This window comes from Hemicordylus capensis, chromosome 4 (genome assembly GCF_027244095.1).
Source record: "Hemicordylus capensis ecotype Gifberg chromosome 4, rHemCap1.1.pri, whole genome shotgun sequence".
NCBI lineage: Eukaryota > Metazoa > Chordata > Lepidosauria > Squamata > Cordylidae > Hemicordylus > Hemicordylus capensis.
In genome coordinates this window covers 128,179,557-128,199,150 of record NC_069660.1, presented here as the reverse complement: position 1 = coordinate 128,199,150, position 19,594 = coordinate 128,179,557, and the positions used below count along the sequence as shown (strand labels likewise).

The following is a 19,594-nucleotide window of genomic DNA, read 5'->3' as shown; positions in this document are numbered from 1 at the left end:
CACAAACAGATCAATAAAATCACTTTAGGAAATGTCTGTCCACCATACGAAATCTGACTCTCTGGGAGACAGCATTTGTGTTGTCTTCAAATTAGGGAATATTTCTCAAGTGCCAACTTTTTTCCAGCTCTGGCTTTTTTATTTTTTAACCTGACTCTTTTGACAGAGCAATATGTTAGAGACCAAATTATTTCTGATGTCAACTGTCTCCTGTCTTCCCTCATCCATAGCATCCCTGAAGAATTTTGTTTCTATCTTTCAGGCTACTTTGACCAGCCTCCCGTCCAAAAATATTTACACAGACATGTTATCCTTGGGGAACAAAGGGCAGCCTGCCTATTATGTCAGTCATCTTGAAGCAACTTCCATGCAGCGGCTTCTCTATAGTTGCAGGTGTACCACGCACTGCACAGACCACCTTCGTTGCAGAACGAGCCTCCAAATTATTTTCCACTGCACTGCTGGGACAAAGCGTGGCCCCAGGTCTCCTGCTGGACATAAGAGAGAAGGGAGAAGAGGAATACAAAGCAAAGGTCTGGAGCAACCAGAGGACCCCATGTGCTTCTCTTTTGGTCAGGTTTACTGGTTGAATTTTCTCCAAGGCCAGACTTACTGTGCATTTATGTGAAGCAGTTGTTTGGAGTAACAGACTTCAGAGAGGTGCTAACTGTATCTTCCTAACTTCCACCTGCCTTTTCCCTAAAATAAAAATAAAATAAATGAGTGGAGGCCATCGTTTTGACTGCTTACTTCAGGAGCGTGTGAACAAAGCTTCTCCTCCTGCCCTGAGATTAAAAGGAACATCCCCCCTCCCCAGAATGCTCTTGACATAATCTGGCTATAGGACATTATTAGGGTGGAGGAATGGCACCCCCTAAGAGGCAGCCTCTGAAAGGAACTCTGCTGCTCCTCTTAAACTTTAATCAGTTTTTCTAAAAGAGACAAAAAGCACACTGCTGTTGTGCTATAAGTAAGCCCCCTGTTACAACAATGGATGGGGGTCCTAAATGAAACAAGGACATGCATTCCATCCCTTCCATCCAGGACCTCTATGTTCATTTTGGAACGAATCAAAAAGGAACCAAATTGGACCAGTTAGAGTTCTGAAATGAATGCAGTCAATAGCTATCATTAGTTTTCTCCATCTTGTGTGTGAGAGAAAACCAATTGATTGCTGCAACCAGAGGACACTTCTGTATTTTTCTGAAACAAGCAAACAGAAATATTCATTGTTGTGCTACACTTCCATCATTCTTAACACTCTGAAAATCACCGTGATGTTCGTTGTCTTCTTCAGATTTCTAGTATTGTTCCTTCTCCTTGAGGTCATTCACATGACCAGTTCTGGGGTGTGGGGTGGGGGTGGGGTTTCAAACCTACCTTTCCCCCAGACGATCATTGATCTCCTGTGCAGTGCGCGGCTTGTGCCCCCACCTCCATGCTGCTCGGAGCAGCACAGCACAGATTTCTGGAGGCTGGGAAAATGAAGCCTGGCCTCCAGATATCCCTTAATTCACTGTGCAAGGAGTGTGGTGCATTGAGGGAATTCCCCCTAAGCCAGGCACTCTGGGCACCTGGCTCCGTGTCTGCCCAGGCTGCCTGCAGACCTGAGTAAAAGGGCAAGTTTGTGCCCATTTACTCAGGTAAAAGCCTGAGTAAAAAACCTGGTCTACCTGGGGAGGCAGTGCCGGGACTGATCCCAATCTCGGAACTTGACACGAGCAGCCCTACCCAAACCTGGGTAGAGCTGGTCATGTGAACAGCCTCCTTGGCTTGTTTCTACTAAAATATTTACCATCATCTTGATCTTACCTAGTGTCTGGCCTGCGTCCGATTCTGCTTTGCCTCAGCAGTTCAGCTCTTCCCAGTCATTTTCCATTTTCTTCTATCTGGCCCTGATTCCACTCAAATAAAATGGGCCAGTTTGGATGATAGATCTGCTATAAGGCCTTAGATCTGAGTTATCTAGCAGTTTGTCACAGAGGCTTACATGTCAGGGATGGGAAATATAAACAGGGGCTTGTCTTCACTCTGGATGGGCCCACAGGCAGTGGAAACTGGAGCTGTGTCCAGATAACAGAATGTCTTTTGATTAATTTAAGTATCTGTCAGCTTGGGTGTCCACCTGCCAGCCTACCCAGAGTCATCAGCCTTGTAGGCTAGGCCCCAGAGTCAGGGGAGGGGTTTTTCTTCATCCAGTTACTCCTTCTGGGATTGTCAGTCATAGGGCTGGCCTCTCACTAGAGGACCACATCCCTGCTGTTCACACCCCTGTTTCCTCACCACCGGCCTGGCTTTCTTTAAAGGCTGAGTTACAGGCCGGACATCCAGGGTCTGCCCTTCTTGGCCACCCCAGTGCCTTTATTAACACCCCCCCCACACACACCACGTATTGCCCTATAGCATGTCTCTCCTTCTCCTATCCCAACCTTCCCCCACCTGTTCCTGCTTTCCCTGTCCCGTTGTCAGATGGCACTTATCAATAAACGCCCATGGCGTAGTCCCAGTGGCCAGTCCTGCCACCCTGGCTGCATGCGCCTCTGGGTCTCGATGGGGTGGCTACAGGGGAGAAGCCTGCCACTCTGAAGGAACTGTTCCTCACCTCGGTAGTCGCTCCATCGGAGCCAGTGAGTGGCATGTCCGGGCTGGCCAGACACAAAGGTCTTGTCAAGAGTTCAGTTTTGATGTAGCACTCAATTTCTACAATATTTATTATGGCCTGAGCTTTACAGTTCTCTTGAAAAAACACTGCAGCACTTCCCAGCTTGTTACTAAGGATTTAACGTGTGTTCCAATGCCCAATCCTAAATGGGTACTAAATGCTTTAAGCTATCAACCTCCGTTTTCAGATGTACTTTTTTAAGAACATAAGAAGATTCTTGCTGGATCAGACCCAAAGTCTGTCTAATATAGTATCCTGTTTCTCACAATGGCCCACCAGGTGCCCCTGGGAAGCCCCACAAGCAGGAAATAAAGGCGTACTCCTCTCCCATCCTTGCTCCCCTTCAACTGGTATTCAGAGGCATCGTAAAGAAGTGACAGTGACAGTGAAATTGGCCAGATAAAAGTGGGGAGGACAGAATTCCCAACTGGATGAAAGGTGATTGCCCTGAAAACTACGAGGGAGAAGTGAGAGGAAAAGTGTTGGTACAGTCCAGAAGGCAGCCAGATATGATCTAATATAGTGGCAGAAGCTTAACTGGACACAGTTCCAGTTTCCACTGCCTGTGGGCCCATCCAGGCTGAAGACAAGCACCTGTTTAAATTTCCCATCCCTGTCATGTGAGCCTCTGTGACAAACTGTTTCCATGGAAACCAAATTATCTTGATGAATGTTTAACAGACTGCTGCTTAATCCATCTACACAGTGTTGTCAATTAGTCATCTGCCTATTCTAGATCTACAGATCCTGATTACAAGAGGCCTCCAGCTGGCCAGTAGCAGAAGTCAATGTATCGGATTGCTTTCTGAGCTGAGGCATTGACTATAAAGGACCTTTGGCAGATGCAGCCAAAGCTAGTGGAAGGGTGGCAGAATGGTCAGGATTGTGATACAAACCATGCAGACCATTCCACATCTTGTTTCTGTGGGGATCTTGACCCTTCTTTAAAATGTCAGTCCACTGAAACAGAGACAAAGGGGGGGGGGGTTATCCAGGATGTCAGTGACTGTGTTGAAACTGAAGGCATTGCAAGGATTAATGTCTTCTCCAGAGTAGTGAACAGTGTAAAGTGTGTGTGTGTGTGTGTGTGTGAGAGAGAGAGAGAGAGAGAGCGCAAAGGCAGGTCACTGGATCAACAGATACTCTGTGGCGGTACAAGTAGTGATTTCGGAGCAGTAGCCATAACTTAGTGTAGAGATCATGTTTTTATAAGGTCCCATGTTTAATCCCTCGCATCTCCAGTTACCGATCTCATGCAGTGAGTCTTAAGAGGTCTGCCTGAAACCTTGGAGAGACCTTGTCAGCCAAAGCAGATGGTACTGGGCTTCATGGGCCACTGGTTTGAATCGGCAGCATCTGAAACTTTGCTTTGCTTTTGCAAGTGTGTTTGGGGGTTGCAGAGCTGAAGAGCCATAATCAGTAGAGGGCTATTTGGGGTGCTTAACAGTAAAATATTCAGGCAGAAGATTACTCTAGTCCAAGCTGCAGCTAGATTAACCTTAAATGAGTAAACGAAGGCCACTATCTCTGGGATGTTAAAGCATTCAGAACATTTATGGAGAGATGAGAAATACTGCAGGAGGGTGTTGGTAATGAAATGCAAAAGATTCACCCGACATTACTGTCCCACATGACCAACCCAACAGCCTGAGTTATATTGTTATGAAACAACACAAGGTCATATTCCTATTCATTTATTTAAGACATCTGAATCCTATCTTTCAGTTTAATAGCAACAACAAAAAAATCAGGGCACGTAACTAGATATGGCATTAATTATGTCATTTGACCGTGTGTGTGTGTGTGTGTGTGTATGAGATTTTAAAGGAAATAGCAGCTGCAGGGGCCCTTCTCTGCCCTCGTATGGGATAGGAGGGCTTTGTCCCTACTATAGTTGAGTCCCAAGCTGGATTGTGGCTTTCTGTGGCTGCTGACATTGGCATTCCGTAGCACAAGTGCCATTGGAAGAGCAAAAGCTCCCCAGCACCAGCTTTTGGAACCGATGCCCATTTCTGACAGACAGCCAATAATGTGTGTGGTGTGGTGTTGCTTTCTTTTACCAGCCTTTGCTAATTTCATTTGCTGAAACATTTGTTCTGCATGATTGCTGAAAAATTGTAGGTTCCAAAATGAGATCTGGCTATGGTTCAGTGATTTCCAGTCCTCCAATTTGAGAATGAATGTGAAAAATTCAGAGTATTTTATTTTCCAGCTTGCTAGGAATGGTCTTAGGGTTTGCAGTGTTTCCAGTTGAACACTTTAAGACCCCTGAGGAACAATGCCCTCTGCACATATCAATTAGAAGTGGCAGCAGGGATCTCTTCCTGACAACTTACCAGGAGAAAGAACATGATACTCAGATAAATGTCTGTAATTCTTGATTTCAGGAGGAACTGGAAGTGTAGTTCTAGCAGTATCTGAGGCTCTCAGAGGGTTTGGGGTGTGGCCTTCAAGGTTCCCAGCTCTGACGGAAGCTAATCCTGGATATTTTTTCCAATATTATTCACAATATCAAATAGTTCAAATCTGCAGAACTGCTTTCAGTAGTCTCCTGAAGACTCCAGGCCAGTTCTGGAGGAAGTAAGCATAGGTGCTCTGCTAGTCCTGTCTAGAGCACCAGGATAGAGCTGCTATTCCTCAGCTGCCTGGAGAATGGCAAGGGATAATCTTAGCTCTTGCTGAAGGTCCTGCACAAGGTCTGGAAATTAGCAAAGGCAAATCATTGCAAGGTATGCATATAAACCAAAGCAAATACATCTTAGTGAAGTCTCAAAGAATTCAGCATCCTGAGGACCTCACTTCCTTTTTGAAAAGCTAGTTTAATTTAAAGCCAGTTTAATTTAAACCAAAATCCATGCAGCTGTGGACATGCAAAATAAACACCATCCCATGTCTTCTATCCAGCCAGTCTTCTATTGCACTTAGGTCGTAGACTTAGGAAATTCATCTTGTAGGTTTTGTCCAGTTTCTGGATACATTATGGTTCAGTCTACGGAAAAAGTTGGAAATTGGTTGAGGCAGTTACTATCAAGGGGCCAGTCTGTGGTGGAAACCAAGGTTGGGGGTGGGGGGTGGGGCATGGGGCATTTCTTGCAACCTTCCTAATTTCCCCTTGAAAAAAGCAGATTTCCTGTTTGCCCTTTCCATGTAGTGGTATCTCTTTGGGGACTGGTGATCTGCATCTTTTCCTTCAGCCAGATGGGATTCAATTTAGTTGGACGAGCTAGTCAATCTAGGAGGCTATTCCTACGATCACTGGAAAGCAGGCTAAGGGAGCTTAGCCCACTTTCCAGTGATCGTTGGAACCACCGGGCTCGCCTGGTGGTTCCATGGCGGCTAGCCATGAGGACCCCACTTCCTCATGAGGACCCCATCTTCCATGAGGACCCAACTTCCAGCAAGGAACCCCTCCTTTAAATGAGGTTAATGGACTGTGTGCTCCATTAACCGTGTTTTTGCGGTCATGAGACGCCACAGCGTGGTTCCACACTGTGACAGCTCCTGAGGAAACCCCTGCTGGGAGGCTTCTACAAGCTTCTCGGCCTCAGGAATCTCTTCATGATGCCCCGCGCACTCATCTGGGGCATCCTGGGCCTTCTGGGGGCTTCACGACCTCCAATCCCCGCTGCCAGCTCTGTGAAGGAGATGGCAATCATGTGGGCAGCTGATCCAGCCACCCAGGGCTAAGCCTGCTCTCCCCGCACAAGCCCTAACAGCACTAACCATGCAAAGCGCCTCTAGGTGTCTCTTTTGTAGGACTACTTGATGAAGTGTCTGGGATAATAATAGCACTTACCACTTATGCAGTGCATGCCAAGCATTCAGCTTGTTTCATATGCATCACAGTAACCTTTTAATAGCAGTAATATATTATTCCAATTATTGGGGAAGGGGTGGGGGACGAAGAAGTAACAGTGTACGACAACTTATAAGTCCACCAAGTGAGTTCAGGACTGAAGTGACAATTGAGCTTGGGACTGTCTGTCTTGCTATTCAGTCTCTTAGTCACTACTTTAGAGCCATTGGCTTACATACTGACTAAGTTGCAGATGTCTGGGAATGTTTTGGATGTTCAACTGGGGGAGGAGTGATTTTACCAAACCCTCCTATCTGCTACCCTTGATGCTCCCCCACAATATGGCCCTAAAGGTTGAGGGACTTTCAGGGACATATGGGGGGTGTGTGCTGGGGGCAGCAGAGGAAAGGCGGATGAGTGAAAGTTGCTCCCTCCCTTATTGTTAATAGATTTAGGATTACTCACCCATAACTCTTACCAACTTTATGGCTGCACAGACCTTCTCCACCAATTAATCTGTTTGCTCTGAAGTGTGATAGTTACCACCCTCCTTGACTATGCTTTGGCTTAATATAGGGAATTTAACTCATTTTGGTGCACCACTGTGATGTAGTGGTTAGAATGTTGGACTAGGACCAGGGAGACCTGAGTTCAAATTCCCATTCAGCCATGACAGCTTTCTTGAAAGCAAGGTTAGGTTTTATTGGGAAGCAGAGATTTACACGTGAAAAAGCAGTGCCTTAGCAGATTTGTTGGCTATGATCTTTCCTTATGGGGTTAATGTTCTGAGAATGGCATAGAGTTGCCCTAATTAATATACATTTACAGGTTAGAACTGAGGGAAGGGATTGAGTTACACACAATAGGAAATGGGAGCGAGAGAGAGAGAGAAAGGGAAAGGCGAAGGGAAAAGAGAACAGTTCTATAGCTACTATCTTGGAGCTTTATCTTGTGCTGGAATGATGAGAAGAGAGATCTGCTTGGCAGAGGAAACTCTGGGCAGTGAGGCTTGTGGCTTGCAAAAAATTGAGGAGTTCTAAAATAGTGATTTCAGCTCAGAGATGCTCAGGCTTAAAAATCTCTAGGACTTGTCCACAGAAGGCACACTCTCTCTGGGCTTTCAGTAGCGCAGATGGTTGGGTTAGCGAGAGGTGGGCAACTTCAATTCTTGGGAACAGCATGATGTTCTGGGCAATGCTGTCCAAATTTTTAACTCTAAAGCAGGGAGTTTTTATATCCCAAAAACTGAGCTCTACAGAGAGTTTGCTCTGTTGTGGATTTTGTGTGTGTGTGTAATAGGGATTACCTTTAATTTCTTGGGGTGGGGGGGCAGGCTTCAGTTAATTTCCTATGAATGTTCTCTTAGACATTTCTCAAAACAAAAGTCTGAATAGTACACCATTTGTGCATGCTCATGGCAGTTATTATCAGAGTGGCATTTCCATGCAGAAAAGCCTGGCCAGAATGACCATGCATTTCCATGAATTAGAGGGATGCACTTAGGCAGAAGCTTCCTCATTACTAGAAAGAGTGATGCAGTGAAGATTCAATCTGGGGGTGCACTGGAGTGTAATGGGGAACAGGCAGGCATGTCAACATTATTGCACACACAAAACATTCTCAGGAGCACATGGCAGTAGTCACAGGAATATAAGAAACTGCCATATACCAAGTCAGACCATTGGCCCATCTAGCTCAATATTGTCTACACTGATTGGCAGCACCTCTCCAAAGTTTCAGGCAGGAGTCTCTCTTTCAGCTCTACCTGGAGATGCCAGGGATTAAATCTGGGACCTTCTGCATGTAAGCAGATGCTTTCCCACTGAGCTACGACCCCATCCCCTAAGAGGAATTTCTTATAGCAGACAGTGCTCACATCTAGTCACCCATCCAAATGCAAACAAAGGTGAATCCTACTTAGCAAAGGGATGCTCACTTAGTAGGTGAATCCTGCTTAGCAAAATTGATGCTCACTACTGCAAGCCCAGTTCTCCGCCCCTCAGAATGTAAGCCATCAATTTGTAGGGTTTCTGGGATGGAGGCCATGCTGTGTTGGGGCAGGTGGCTTTCACTGGGCTTTAGCAGCTTCTCAGCCAGTCCAGATATGGACTTGCCTCTTTCCACGTGAAGAATCATGACAGGGCCCTGTAGAGTGTGAAATGTCAGAGGTTTGTCCCGATTAAACCATTTTAAGGTCAACTTGGCAATTGGTGCATCGGAACCAGACCTTTATTATAGTCATTGACCAGTACATCACAATTAAACCCACCACCAAATGCTCTAAGAAAGCTGCAGCCTGTTCTGTAAGCCATCGTGGTTGTCACAGATGCTTTCCCCCACTGCACCCATGATGGGGTTTCATAATCGCATAAAATATTTCCTTTGATTTGCTCACATCCATAATTCTTATGAGCGGCTGGTAGTTAAAAGCTGTCCGTACGGTTACATTAAGGAAGTGAAACCCACACTTATTAGTCTCTCATTTCATCCTCTTTCACGTCGTCTCACCTTTTTGGCCTCCCCAGCTCTTATGCCCATAATGAACTCCATTTAGCTTCCCTGTAGTAGGACCTTGTCTTTGTTAATCACTGACCCAGCAGCATGAAACTGTGTGGAAGAGCGGACTAAAGCTAGGATTTCTTTTGTCAGTTTTCTGGATTTTCCACTTCCTCCAGCAGTTGTAGGTACTAAGAAGCTGAAGAAAAATACCCCAAAGAATAAAAGATACAGAAAGACGACTAAAATAAAACATTGAAAGATGTGTGTATCGTTCTCCTTGATTTTTCCTTCCAAACTGTCAGTCTGATACATAAAACGTTAGGGAGGGGAAAATATTCTGGTAGTCTCTCTTGCAGTATTTACACGCATGCTTCTAAAGATGATCTCAAACTGAAGACAAACAGTAATTCCCAAATACTGAGCCCTTTCTTCTGATCGGAGAAAGGGCTCAAAAGGGGCAAGGGGAGGGAGCCTCAAAATGCTTACCTCCTCCACAGATGATCCTTTTCTTTTGGCTGGGCAAGAGGATCACTCCCTCATCCAGACATTCACCAGCTGCTACCGGCAGCTGGGAGGTTTGGGGGCCTGGGCCAGGAGGCCCTGGAGCATGCAGTGCATTATGGAGAGCCTCCCGACGGAGGCTGGGAGGCTACTTGTGCGTAGGTGCCGTGCGGAGCTTCAGATGTCTGCACACGCAAACATATTTTTGTGTGAATGACGGTTCCAGAGTTCGTTTTAAGAGTGAACCTGGGCACAGGCCCCTTAAATGCATGGTACAGATAGGACGTTACTGCTGTACTTGTGTGCAGATCTGTACACTGTACACTTATACGAGGGTGGAACACATGTGAGTAGGGTTTTTGACTTTATGGTATTTATGATATTTAGGGTTTTTGACTTTGTCTTTATGATGCTACCCTGTGACTTGCAAAATGTGTCTTTTTAACAGAGAAATATTGTTTCCTCATGGTATGGTTTCTTCTTTTATAGGCTAAAATATCCAGTGCTGTATACAAATGTATTTCATCACTTTGTATTTTTAATTATACGTAAGAAAACTATTTAAGATGTGAAATGATTCCCCACTCAAAATTCAGGACGGAGTCAAGTAACTGATTTTATGTGACAAAGATTTCCGTCTAGATTTCTATCTCCATATTTCATGGAACTAGTGTCAACATTGTTTGGATCCTGCCCATAAACAGACTCTCTTGGTTTTGTGGGGGGTGCTTCATAGATAACAACATTTGTATATAAAAAGCATAACCAAATAGGAAATAGTATGTGGAATTTCACCATCATATGCACTGGGAAGCAGTGATTGGCTACATCTTCTCATGTCTTGTATATGGCATTTGCACAGGGCAAAAAAAAACATTTGTGCAATGAAAATCTACAACTGGGTATCACACTATTTCCATTGGAGAAGGTGCTTTCCAACTGGGTACTTTGTCATATTTGCTGAGCCCTCAGTGTGTCTCCCCTCTCCTTTCTTCTCCTGCCCCTTGAATTCTGAGCTGCTCTTGCAAAGATGGCAGGATGTCAGTGCCCCCCAAATTGAACCTGTGATTTGTTTTTCTTTGATTTATGGGTTTGTAGTCAGACTTTATAAGAGAAAGTATCAAGTTGAGCAATCAATCAAAGATAATCAGATTCCGATCCTTTAAAAGCATTCTGGCCAGTAAGGGAGGCCTCATTCATCTTTTGCAAGCCTCCCTTGTAGCTTCTGACTGAGAGCAAACTCACAGCCGAGTCTGGGCTTCTTGGCATTAAAACCACTGTTGCATCAAAGCTGAATGCATCTCTCACTTGTTGCTTTTGCTATTCCAATCCAATTTCAGGAATGGTTACATTTTCTCTTTGCATTTTATTATCAAGAGCTGCTTTCAGTACTGTTAATTCCAAGGAAATGTTGCTGCTTGAAATCCTCCTAGGATTTAGTGTTCATCTATTTTGCAATTCCAAACAAACAACATGCGCACGCTCACTCAAAACGAATCCCCATTTGTTCTATTAGTAGCCTCTGAGTTTTTCCTCCAAACAAGACCAATATTATCATGTAATGTTTTGCTTTTCTATGGCACAGATGGTGTGAATATGCAGATTGGTGATTTTCTAATCAATACCATGTCACTTGGGAGTCTATGTAAGTATTGTAATAATGCATTAGTCAGGAGTGATGTTGTAACACACTGAGATCATACGCATAAATCTAAGACGCCACGTCCAGACACTCCAGGGAAGATGGCAAGCCACGGGTTACAGAAGGCTTTAAGGGAGTGTAAACTATTCAAATATGATGGAGAAATAATGCAATTTGCAGACTTTAATAAAACCATTGGGGAATTAATTTCAGCAGGGCAATATTCTTTCTCAAGACATCCACAATCTTATGTTAGCTTTGTGCCTAATCAGAACAAGAGACATTTTACCTGTTATCTCTGGCATAAGCACAGTATGGTATCTGTGAATTGCACTAGATCTTTAATGTGCTGAATATGAAAATAATCCCTTTATAGGTAGTGGTTTAGCACTATAAAACTGCATTATGCAAACAGCACACAGACAGCATAAACCTTGGAGATTCAGAATCTGAAGAGCTTACAAATTAATCTCATAAATGCTGGTTGGAGCATGCTCTCACAGAACGCACCCAGCCATGAAACTTGACCAACTGAACCTGCAAAGTTTTAATTAGTAGCTTTTTGATGATATGGTATTAAATGAAGATGCATGCTTCATGTCTGTTTTTATTTTTACACACATGTGTATGTGATTCACACATTGTACACTTGATTTCTCCTGCAAAACTCTTCTTTTAATCCCTTCTTGCTTCCCCTTTACCATTTTAACTGCCTTTGGCTATATTACTGTTGGTATAGCTTTTGGCATCTAATTTTTAATCAAACAACCTCTGTTTACATTGCTGCCAGCTGATAACAAAACACAAGCAAGTAACCTGCCACACCATGCCCACAGTCCTGTGATAAAAATGTCAATTTAAACCTGGCTAAGGATGACAAGGCACAATATTTTCCAAGTGCAGGACACAAACTGAATGCATAACAGGACCTGGTCTTTTATGTTTATCAGAGTTGTACAAGCAAGCAGTCCCACCAACTAGAGCTCTACTGAAAAACAGTAGGAGAGGAAAGTGTTAACTATGTCCATGAGAGGCTAATCGGTGGAGACAGGTGCAACGTCCAGGAGTTACTTGTCAATCAATAATGGCATTTAAAAGCACCTGAAGTGCTGTGGGAAGGTGGTAATTTGTGGAAAGACAGAAGGGGATTGACAGGCTTTCTGGATGACATCCCTTGCTCTGGCTCAGGCCCAGGGTTGGTTCACACTGTCAAATCTCTCCACATGCTCATGTATCAGGAGTGGCCCTACCATTAGGCAGGGTGAGGCAGCCTGCCTCAGGCAGCAGATTTTGGGGTGCCATTAAAGGGCATCAAATTGTCAATTATTTAGTTTATTATAGTTCACCATCGGGCAGGGGACACCATTTGGATTTCATGCCTCTGGCACCAAGACGTCTGGAGCCATTTTGTGTAGTGTATATAGGGACATGATTGGAAGGAAACAGGATAGTGGAAGTGGTGGTACATGTGAAAAGTCAGTGACAATTTCTGTGATGGTGGAGATGGCTGCCAACTCCCTGAATGTACATCCTGGTTCACATAGCTTGTCTGTGCAGTTATGTACAATGTCCACGATCAGTATGACTATGACAATCTAAAGCACGGGTGGTCATCTGAGGCTTTCCCGCTGTTGTTGGAATACAACCCCCATCATCCCCAGCCCCCAAATTGGCATGAAACTACCATTTGATTCAGACAGAGGCCAGGATTTCCCTCTCAAGCCTCTCCATACTCTGCTTCCTTTGTTTCTATAGGAAGCCCAAGCAGTCCAGAGAGAAAGAGGAGAGACTGTTTAGTAACACAAATACTGCTTTACAGTAGAATTTGGACTATGCGTAAGGAAGGAGTTTACATGACCCCAGCCACTCCCCATGCAGTGGCACACTGTGTGGGGAAGATATGCTGGAGATGTGATCTTCTATATCACATTTAAACGTATGGGAAACTGTCTGCGGCTGTGTCCAACTGGAGCCGCCTTATATATGTTTTTCAGTGCCCTTGCATGGCACTGAAACTCATCCCCTTTCCCAGTAAAACACAGGGCTGACCTATGGGAAATGAATGGCACAATCAACCAATCTGATAGATCCTATCTTGGCATCAACCAAGTTCATCTGCCCCAGAATATTGTCCCTCTACTCAATTAAATTAGATTTGGCCACCAATGATCTTTGAGTGAATCCCTCAAATTGAGAGAAAGAGAAGTACTATGCACATGTTATATTCAGTATACTCATACAGACTCTGTACAGTGTACAAGACCTGTTCACAGGTACAGTTATTCACACATTATGTTGAACACAGGTACAGCAGTACACTTACTATCTATACCATGCATTTGAGGGACCTATACCCAGCTTCAATTGTAAAATGAACACAGGTGCAGTAATTCACATAATAACATGTACAAGTGCACAGACACCTCTACACTTGTACAATGTAATGTCCAAATAGAGCTACTTAGATTTCAAAAACCACAGAACAATCAGATCATTTATTGTTGCAGAATATATAGAATATGAAATAGCATAAGTTTGGAGAAGAAGTTGGATGTATTTTTATACCCTTTAGGGTCAGTTATGGCTCTGACTGTCCAGAAGAGCTAAGTTCAGATAAGGCCAGGCCTTGTCATACTCCAGAGGTTGCAGTTAGGGTTGCTCTTTTAAAATGTTTGACAAGATGCCACTAACAAGTCTGAATATTCCAGAATTATGTCGCCGTCTGTTATTTAAATGTCTTCAGCTGCAAACTGTCTCCTCCATTTAGCAGACATAGAACATGTTGATCAGTTACAGTTTATGCAGGCAAGAATATTGAATCACAAAAGAGGGTAAGCCTGTGAGTTCTTAATGAAACTGTGAGGAAAAGCGAAGCACCTCTTATCAGTAATCATGAAAATTAAGATTTTTACAAGTCATTTTTTCTATTGAAATGAACTTCATAGACTTACTGACTGTGTCTATGAAAGAAACACAAACTCTTTGTTTTGTACAGAAAGTGGAGGGGTGGCTGACAAAAGGTCTTTGCTTTTGCCTGTGCAGTGGGGATGGGACTGCTCATATGAATTTGTGGCAGGTGTCTAAACATGGAGGTGAGTAATAAGCAGATATTGGCTCCTCTTGGGATCAATATCGAGGTCTAGTGACCCAAAGAGGTTAAAATTGACTCAAATGTGGGGCAGTAAATCTTGCTATTGATCAAAAAGCAGAAATCAATATATAAATTATTATAAACCTTTATAATCCCTGGGTGGAGATTATAACGGTAGGTTGGGGTCTAAGACTTTATGCTTATATGAATGTGATGGCTGGGCTGCTTATGCCATGTAACTAACTCATACAGGGAGGTGTTTCTGATGATCAGTCAAAACTGGGCTAAGAAAGCCAAGCGTGGTCTCGGCTGATCGTCAGAATCTCTGGGAGCTGCGGGGCTCCCAGCGGCAAACCCACTTCCAGCCCCGGCTGCTTGCAGCCAGGGCTGGGAGACTGTGGGGCTCCCAGCTGGGATTGGGGAATCCCCATAATGCACCATGCACTTGTGTGGTCCATTATGGGCGTTGCAGGGGCTCAGATGAGGCACCCCAGCCCCCGACCCTCCACACTTCAGGTGGCTGCTGGCAGTCGTGTGGATGGGTGATCCGCTCATCCAGGGAGCCAAGAGATATAATCTGTGGGGAGGTAAGTACAAGCAGCCTTCCTCCCCACTCTCCCTCAAGCCCTTTCACACCAATCATGAGAGAGGGCTCAGGGTTTTCCTGGCCTTCCTCCCCCACCCCTGCCACCCTGGCACCAATGCTGTTCTAACTGTGCAACAACATTTGAGTCCTAGGACTTTATTTTCACTGTCTATTTATTTTCAGCTGTAGCTCCCTTGTGAAAATGGACTCAGATGTTACAATACATTCCAACATCTCTTTCAAGGTGCACAATGAGAAATAAGAAATTAAGTAAGTCTTTTCCCTGTGACCTTTAAATTATTGGACAAACTCTCAGTGGCTCAGTTTAGATACAGATCAGTGTTTAAGAGCTATCTTGATGAGCCTTCAGGAAAAAGTCCATTTTTGCTTCTCTCCTGGTCGGTAAGAATGGTGCATGTGCACTGATGGTGTGGTGTAAATGGCATTTTCCAGACAGCGATTTACTCCTGCTTCACTGCAGTTGGGTGGGAGTTGGGACAAGGGAGGGATTTTCAGCGCCTTCAATACGGTAACAGCAACATGTTCATACAGGTAGTAGCATTCAGCTTTTTCCATGATGATTGGTCCTTAATGAGTAATATAAGTGTCTGTGAAAAGTTGTGCTTTGGAACAGTGCTGAAAACCATAGTGTGGGATACCCCATACACTGACATTTTCTGCAGAGCTGTGTGGAGAGACCTGTGAGATGATGCCTGAGATGGAGTGGTGGCTACCTGGTAGCAAGCATGAATTGTCCCCTTTGCTAAGCAGGGTCTGCCCTGGTTGCATTTGAATGGGAGACTACATGTGTATGTGTGAGCACTAAGATAGGGGATGGAGCCGCTCTGTGAAGAGCGTCTGCATACTTGCATGCAGAAGGTTCCAAGTTGCCTCCCTGGGCATCTCCAACATAGGGCTGAGAGAGACTCCTGCCTGCAGCCTTGGAGAAGCTGCTGACAGTTTGTGTAGACAATACTGACCTAGATGGACTAATGGTCTGACTCAGTATATGGCAGCTTCCTATGCTCCAATGAGTTACTCTGGGGAGTGTTGGCTCCACCTGTTATCACCTCAGTTCCACTCATGGGCATACTTGCTTCCTGCACCCTGAAGTCTACTTCCAATGCAGAGTTCCATCTAACACTGATTTTTAAAATTCTCCCTAGTATTCTAGAGTAATGCACTAGAACAATGGGAAGGTCCAGATCCTGCAAAATTCATAACTGGTTTCACTCTCTATAGTGGAGGGATACAGGAGAAGAGGGAGATGAGAAAAACAGCAGAGTTCGGGAAAATGAGTCTTGGGGTGGTCGTGAAGCCCGCATTCACTTCCAATTGTGTGCTTGTACACAATTGGTACAACAGTACAATAGTACAACAGAGTAACCAATCAGCATTGTCTTTCATAAGGGAAGAAAGAAGTAATAATGGTTCTATGCAGGCGTGGAGCCAGCCGAGCGGTGGCCTGCGTCCAGCCCTGCTCGGCGGCCCCTTCCAATATGCCCGTGCGCGTGACATCACGCACATGGGGCGTGGCTCGGAATCCTTAGGAGCCCAGAGCGAACTCCCCCTCCCATGCCCAGGCTGCCAAGAGCCCAGGCGAACTCTCTGCCAATTATTTCAGGCAGCTCCGACAGCCCCATAGAACGTTTTCCCCTTCCTCTCCCTCTCTGGAGGGAGAGAAAGGGGAAAATGTCCTATTAGGCAGCCGACCCTGCCTGAAATGACGAGCCGAGAGCTCGTTCGGGCTCTCGGCAGCCCAGGCCACACCCCCTTGTCATATGCCTTTGTCATGTGCAAGGGGGCGTGGCCTGGGCTGCTGAGGGCCCGAACGAACTCTCGACTCGTCATTTCAGGCAAGGTCGGCTGCCTAATAGGACGTTCTCCCCTTTCTCTCCCTCCAGAGAGGGAGAGGAAGGGAAAAACGTTCTATGGGGCAGTCGGAGCTGCCTGGAATAATTGGCAAAGTGTTCACCAGGGCTCTCGGCGGCCCGGGTGTGGGAGCGGGGAGTTTGCTCTGGGCTCCTATGGAGCCCAAGCCACGGGGCGGGGCTCTCTCGGCGGCCTGTCCCCATTGGCAGCCTGGGTTCTTTGAACCCTTTTGCCAATGGTGGCTCCGCCCCAGGTTCTATGGTGTCTGGAGAGGGTATGTGTATGATGCACTGCTATCTCACAAGATATTTTCTGTGAGGTAGCAATGTGGCAGATTTTCCCATAGCTCTGGTGTACTGGTTTTACTGCTCAAAAACACTGTCGGAAAATTATTTTTAAAAATTCTCCAGGAGACAGTAAGAATGGAAAGCACTTCCATTCCAGCAAGAAGCTTCCCACCCCCTGGGCCCCACCCCCACAGACCACAAAACATGTTTTGAAGTTAGTGCTTCATTACAGTAGCTAGAACTTCCCATTGATCATGCATGCAGTTGCATAATGAGCTGTCATTAAAATGTGTACATTCCTCACTGACTCCAACTTAACCATGCTTTATATAATTTCATTCTAACTTACAACACTACCTCCCACAATAAAGCCTGCCCCATCTGGAAAATGCCTATCTGTGTTATATTATTGCCCCCTGGTGGTTATAATGTCCAGTACCAGCCATGGCTGACAGCCGCTTAGAAATTCAACTCCTCACCCCCACCCAGCTGCAAAAAACAAAACACTTGGGAATAAGAAAGGGGCCGCATTTGCATGAATGTGAAACTGCAGTTAAATGGGGCAGAGGTGGAATCTGTGTACATCCAAATGCATGAAACCGCGGTTTTGTGGCAAAAGTGACCTTCAGTTTCCCTTACCAAACTCCAATTTGAATCTTCATCTTGTAGTGGGTTTCGCTACCCCAACCTGAGGTTTGGGGGCAGCAGCATTAAGTCTGAGCTTAGATGTCACAATAACTGTGGTTTTGTGTTGTTTCTGGAACTGTAATCATAGAGAGGGCAGCCCAGACCTACCCGAGATCGTGTCCACTCCATGCCTGAAGCTCTTTCCGCTGGCCACCTCTCCGAGCACTTGCGTCCCCATCTCTGATTTAATAATTCAGTTTCCCAGCAACAGGGATGCCACCACGTCCCATTCCAAGCTTGTAAGTCAAATGGGAAAGTACCATGGGGGCATGCCCTCTTCCCACTCTGTCCCTTGTTTCCCCCTCCTGGCTATCAGGAAAGAAAGAGGATGGGATGGCAAGGCAGGCATTAAGTGTTTTGCTCTCTGAAACTGAAGCGATAAAGATGTATGTTCACAAGCACATGCAGTGGCACCGGCACCATAAACTGGGCAACCCAATTAGATCACTGGGAAGGTAACAATATGGCAGGGTGGCAATACCTAGGATTGTGTTTAAAAATCAGCCCCACCTAGGAAATCTTGAATGGCTCAGGTCTACTTTTTGTTCAATGATGTTGGGGGATGGGGCAGCCCCGTCCCTTGGGTTAATGCATGTAGTCCCTAGGCTTACTCATGAGAAGAACTACCCTGTTTCCCCAAAAGTAAGACCTACCCTGAAAGTAAGACCTAGCAGTAATTTCTGATGTACCGCTAATTGCCCTAGTGCATTTTTAGGGGCTAAAATTAATATAAGACACTGTCTTATTTTCGGGGAAACACGATATCTAGCAGGAGCAGCATTGCCTCCATTGAAAGGAGTGATTCTATATGTGTGGTGCTGATGGATGCTGCTCTGGAGCAGACCACTCTCTCCATGGGAAGCCATGGGGATATCCCCATGAGAAGAACCAACGAGGGGGACACGGGGATGGAGCTGAATCATTAATAATGTGTGATGATAGCCTTTCTCCCACAGACCATTCTCTCATGAGAGTGTTAGGCCATGGAGACACACATGTGGGCCGGACAGCAGATGCTGCCCAGCCTGGTTGCTCCACACATGCAAGCTGTGGCGATGGGTACCCTGACAACACCTCTCGCAGTCTTAGCGACTGCCACAAGGAAGCAGGCCAAATGAGCCCTCTGCAAGTCCTGTAACCTATCAGTAGGGATGTGCATGGAACTGGCAGAAGGAGGTTCAAAGGCAGGGGGCATACTTTTGAGGGTGGGGGAGGGTTCCCTTACCCCTCCCACTGTGTTTCCCACACCAATGCTCCATTTAAAAAGTGTTCATTGGGGTGGCAGCATACCTCCCTACTGCCCTGGTGTCCTCCTCGGCCAGAAATACTCAGAAGTACTCAGCACGCATGTGCACACCAGGCACATGCAACTACAGTGAAGGCATGCCTTTGAGTTGTCACCAGACAAGCTGGCGACACCCTCAGATGAACCTCCCCTGAAGATCTTAATAGGCAGCGGGATTCATACCAAAGAAGGGGTTCTCTTAAATACCATGGGTGTAAGTCATTAAGAGCTTATTTATAGGTAACAACCAGCACACTGTATTTTGCCCAGAAACCTATTGGTAGCCAGTGTAGATCTTTTAGAACTGGAGTAATATGGTCTCTATGGGACGTCCCAGAGGCCGATCTGGCAGCACCATTCTGCACCATTTGCAGCTTCCAGTCAATGTACAAAGGCAGCCCCACGTGAGTGCATTGCACTAGTCAAGCCTGGCGGTTACCAGCATGTGCACCACTGACTTAAGGTCACTCACTTCTGGGAAAGGGTGCAGTTGGTGAACCAGCCGAAGCTGATAAGAAGCACTCCTAGCCATTGCCTCCACCTGAGGTATCAGAGAAAGGGTTGGGTCCAGAAGTACTCCCAAACTACAAATCTGTTCCTTCTGAGGGAGTGTAACCCCCATCCAGAACAGGCAGAACTATCCCATTTCTGGAACTGCAGCTTCCTACAGTGAGCACTTCCATCTT

At 45.6% G+C, this 19,594-nt stretch overlaps 2 long non-coding RNA genes across 2 annotated transcripts; one reads left to right on the top strand and one right to left on the bottom strand.

Moving 5' to 3' along the window:
- Positions 1-372: 372 nt before the first annotated feature.
- On the bottom strand, positions 373-3,283 carry LOC128321957 (uncharacterized). The gene is made up of 3 exons (XR_008305438.1): positions 1,813-3,283; positions 614-699; positions 373-491 (listed from the first exon to the last, which is right to left on the bottom strand). It is a non-coding gene; the product is annotated as an uncharacterized LOC128321957 (long non-coding RNA).
- Positions 3,284-5,322: 2,039 nt separating this feature from the next.
- LOC128322071 (uncharacterized) lies at positions 5,323-15,022 on the top strand. The gene is made up of 3 exons (XR_008305503.1): positions 5,323-5,391; positions 11,044-11,103; positions 14,961-15,022. It is a non-coding gene; the product is annotated as an uncharacterized LOC128322071 (long non-coding RNA).
- The last annotated feature ends 4,572 nt before the right edge of the window (positions 15,023-19,594 follow it).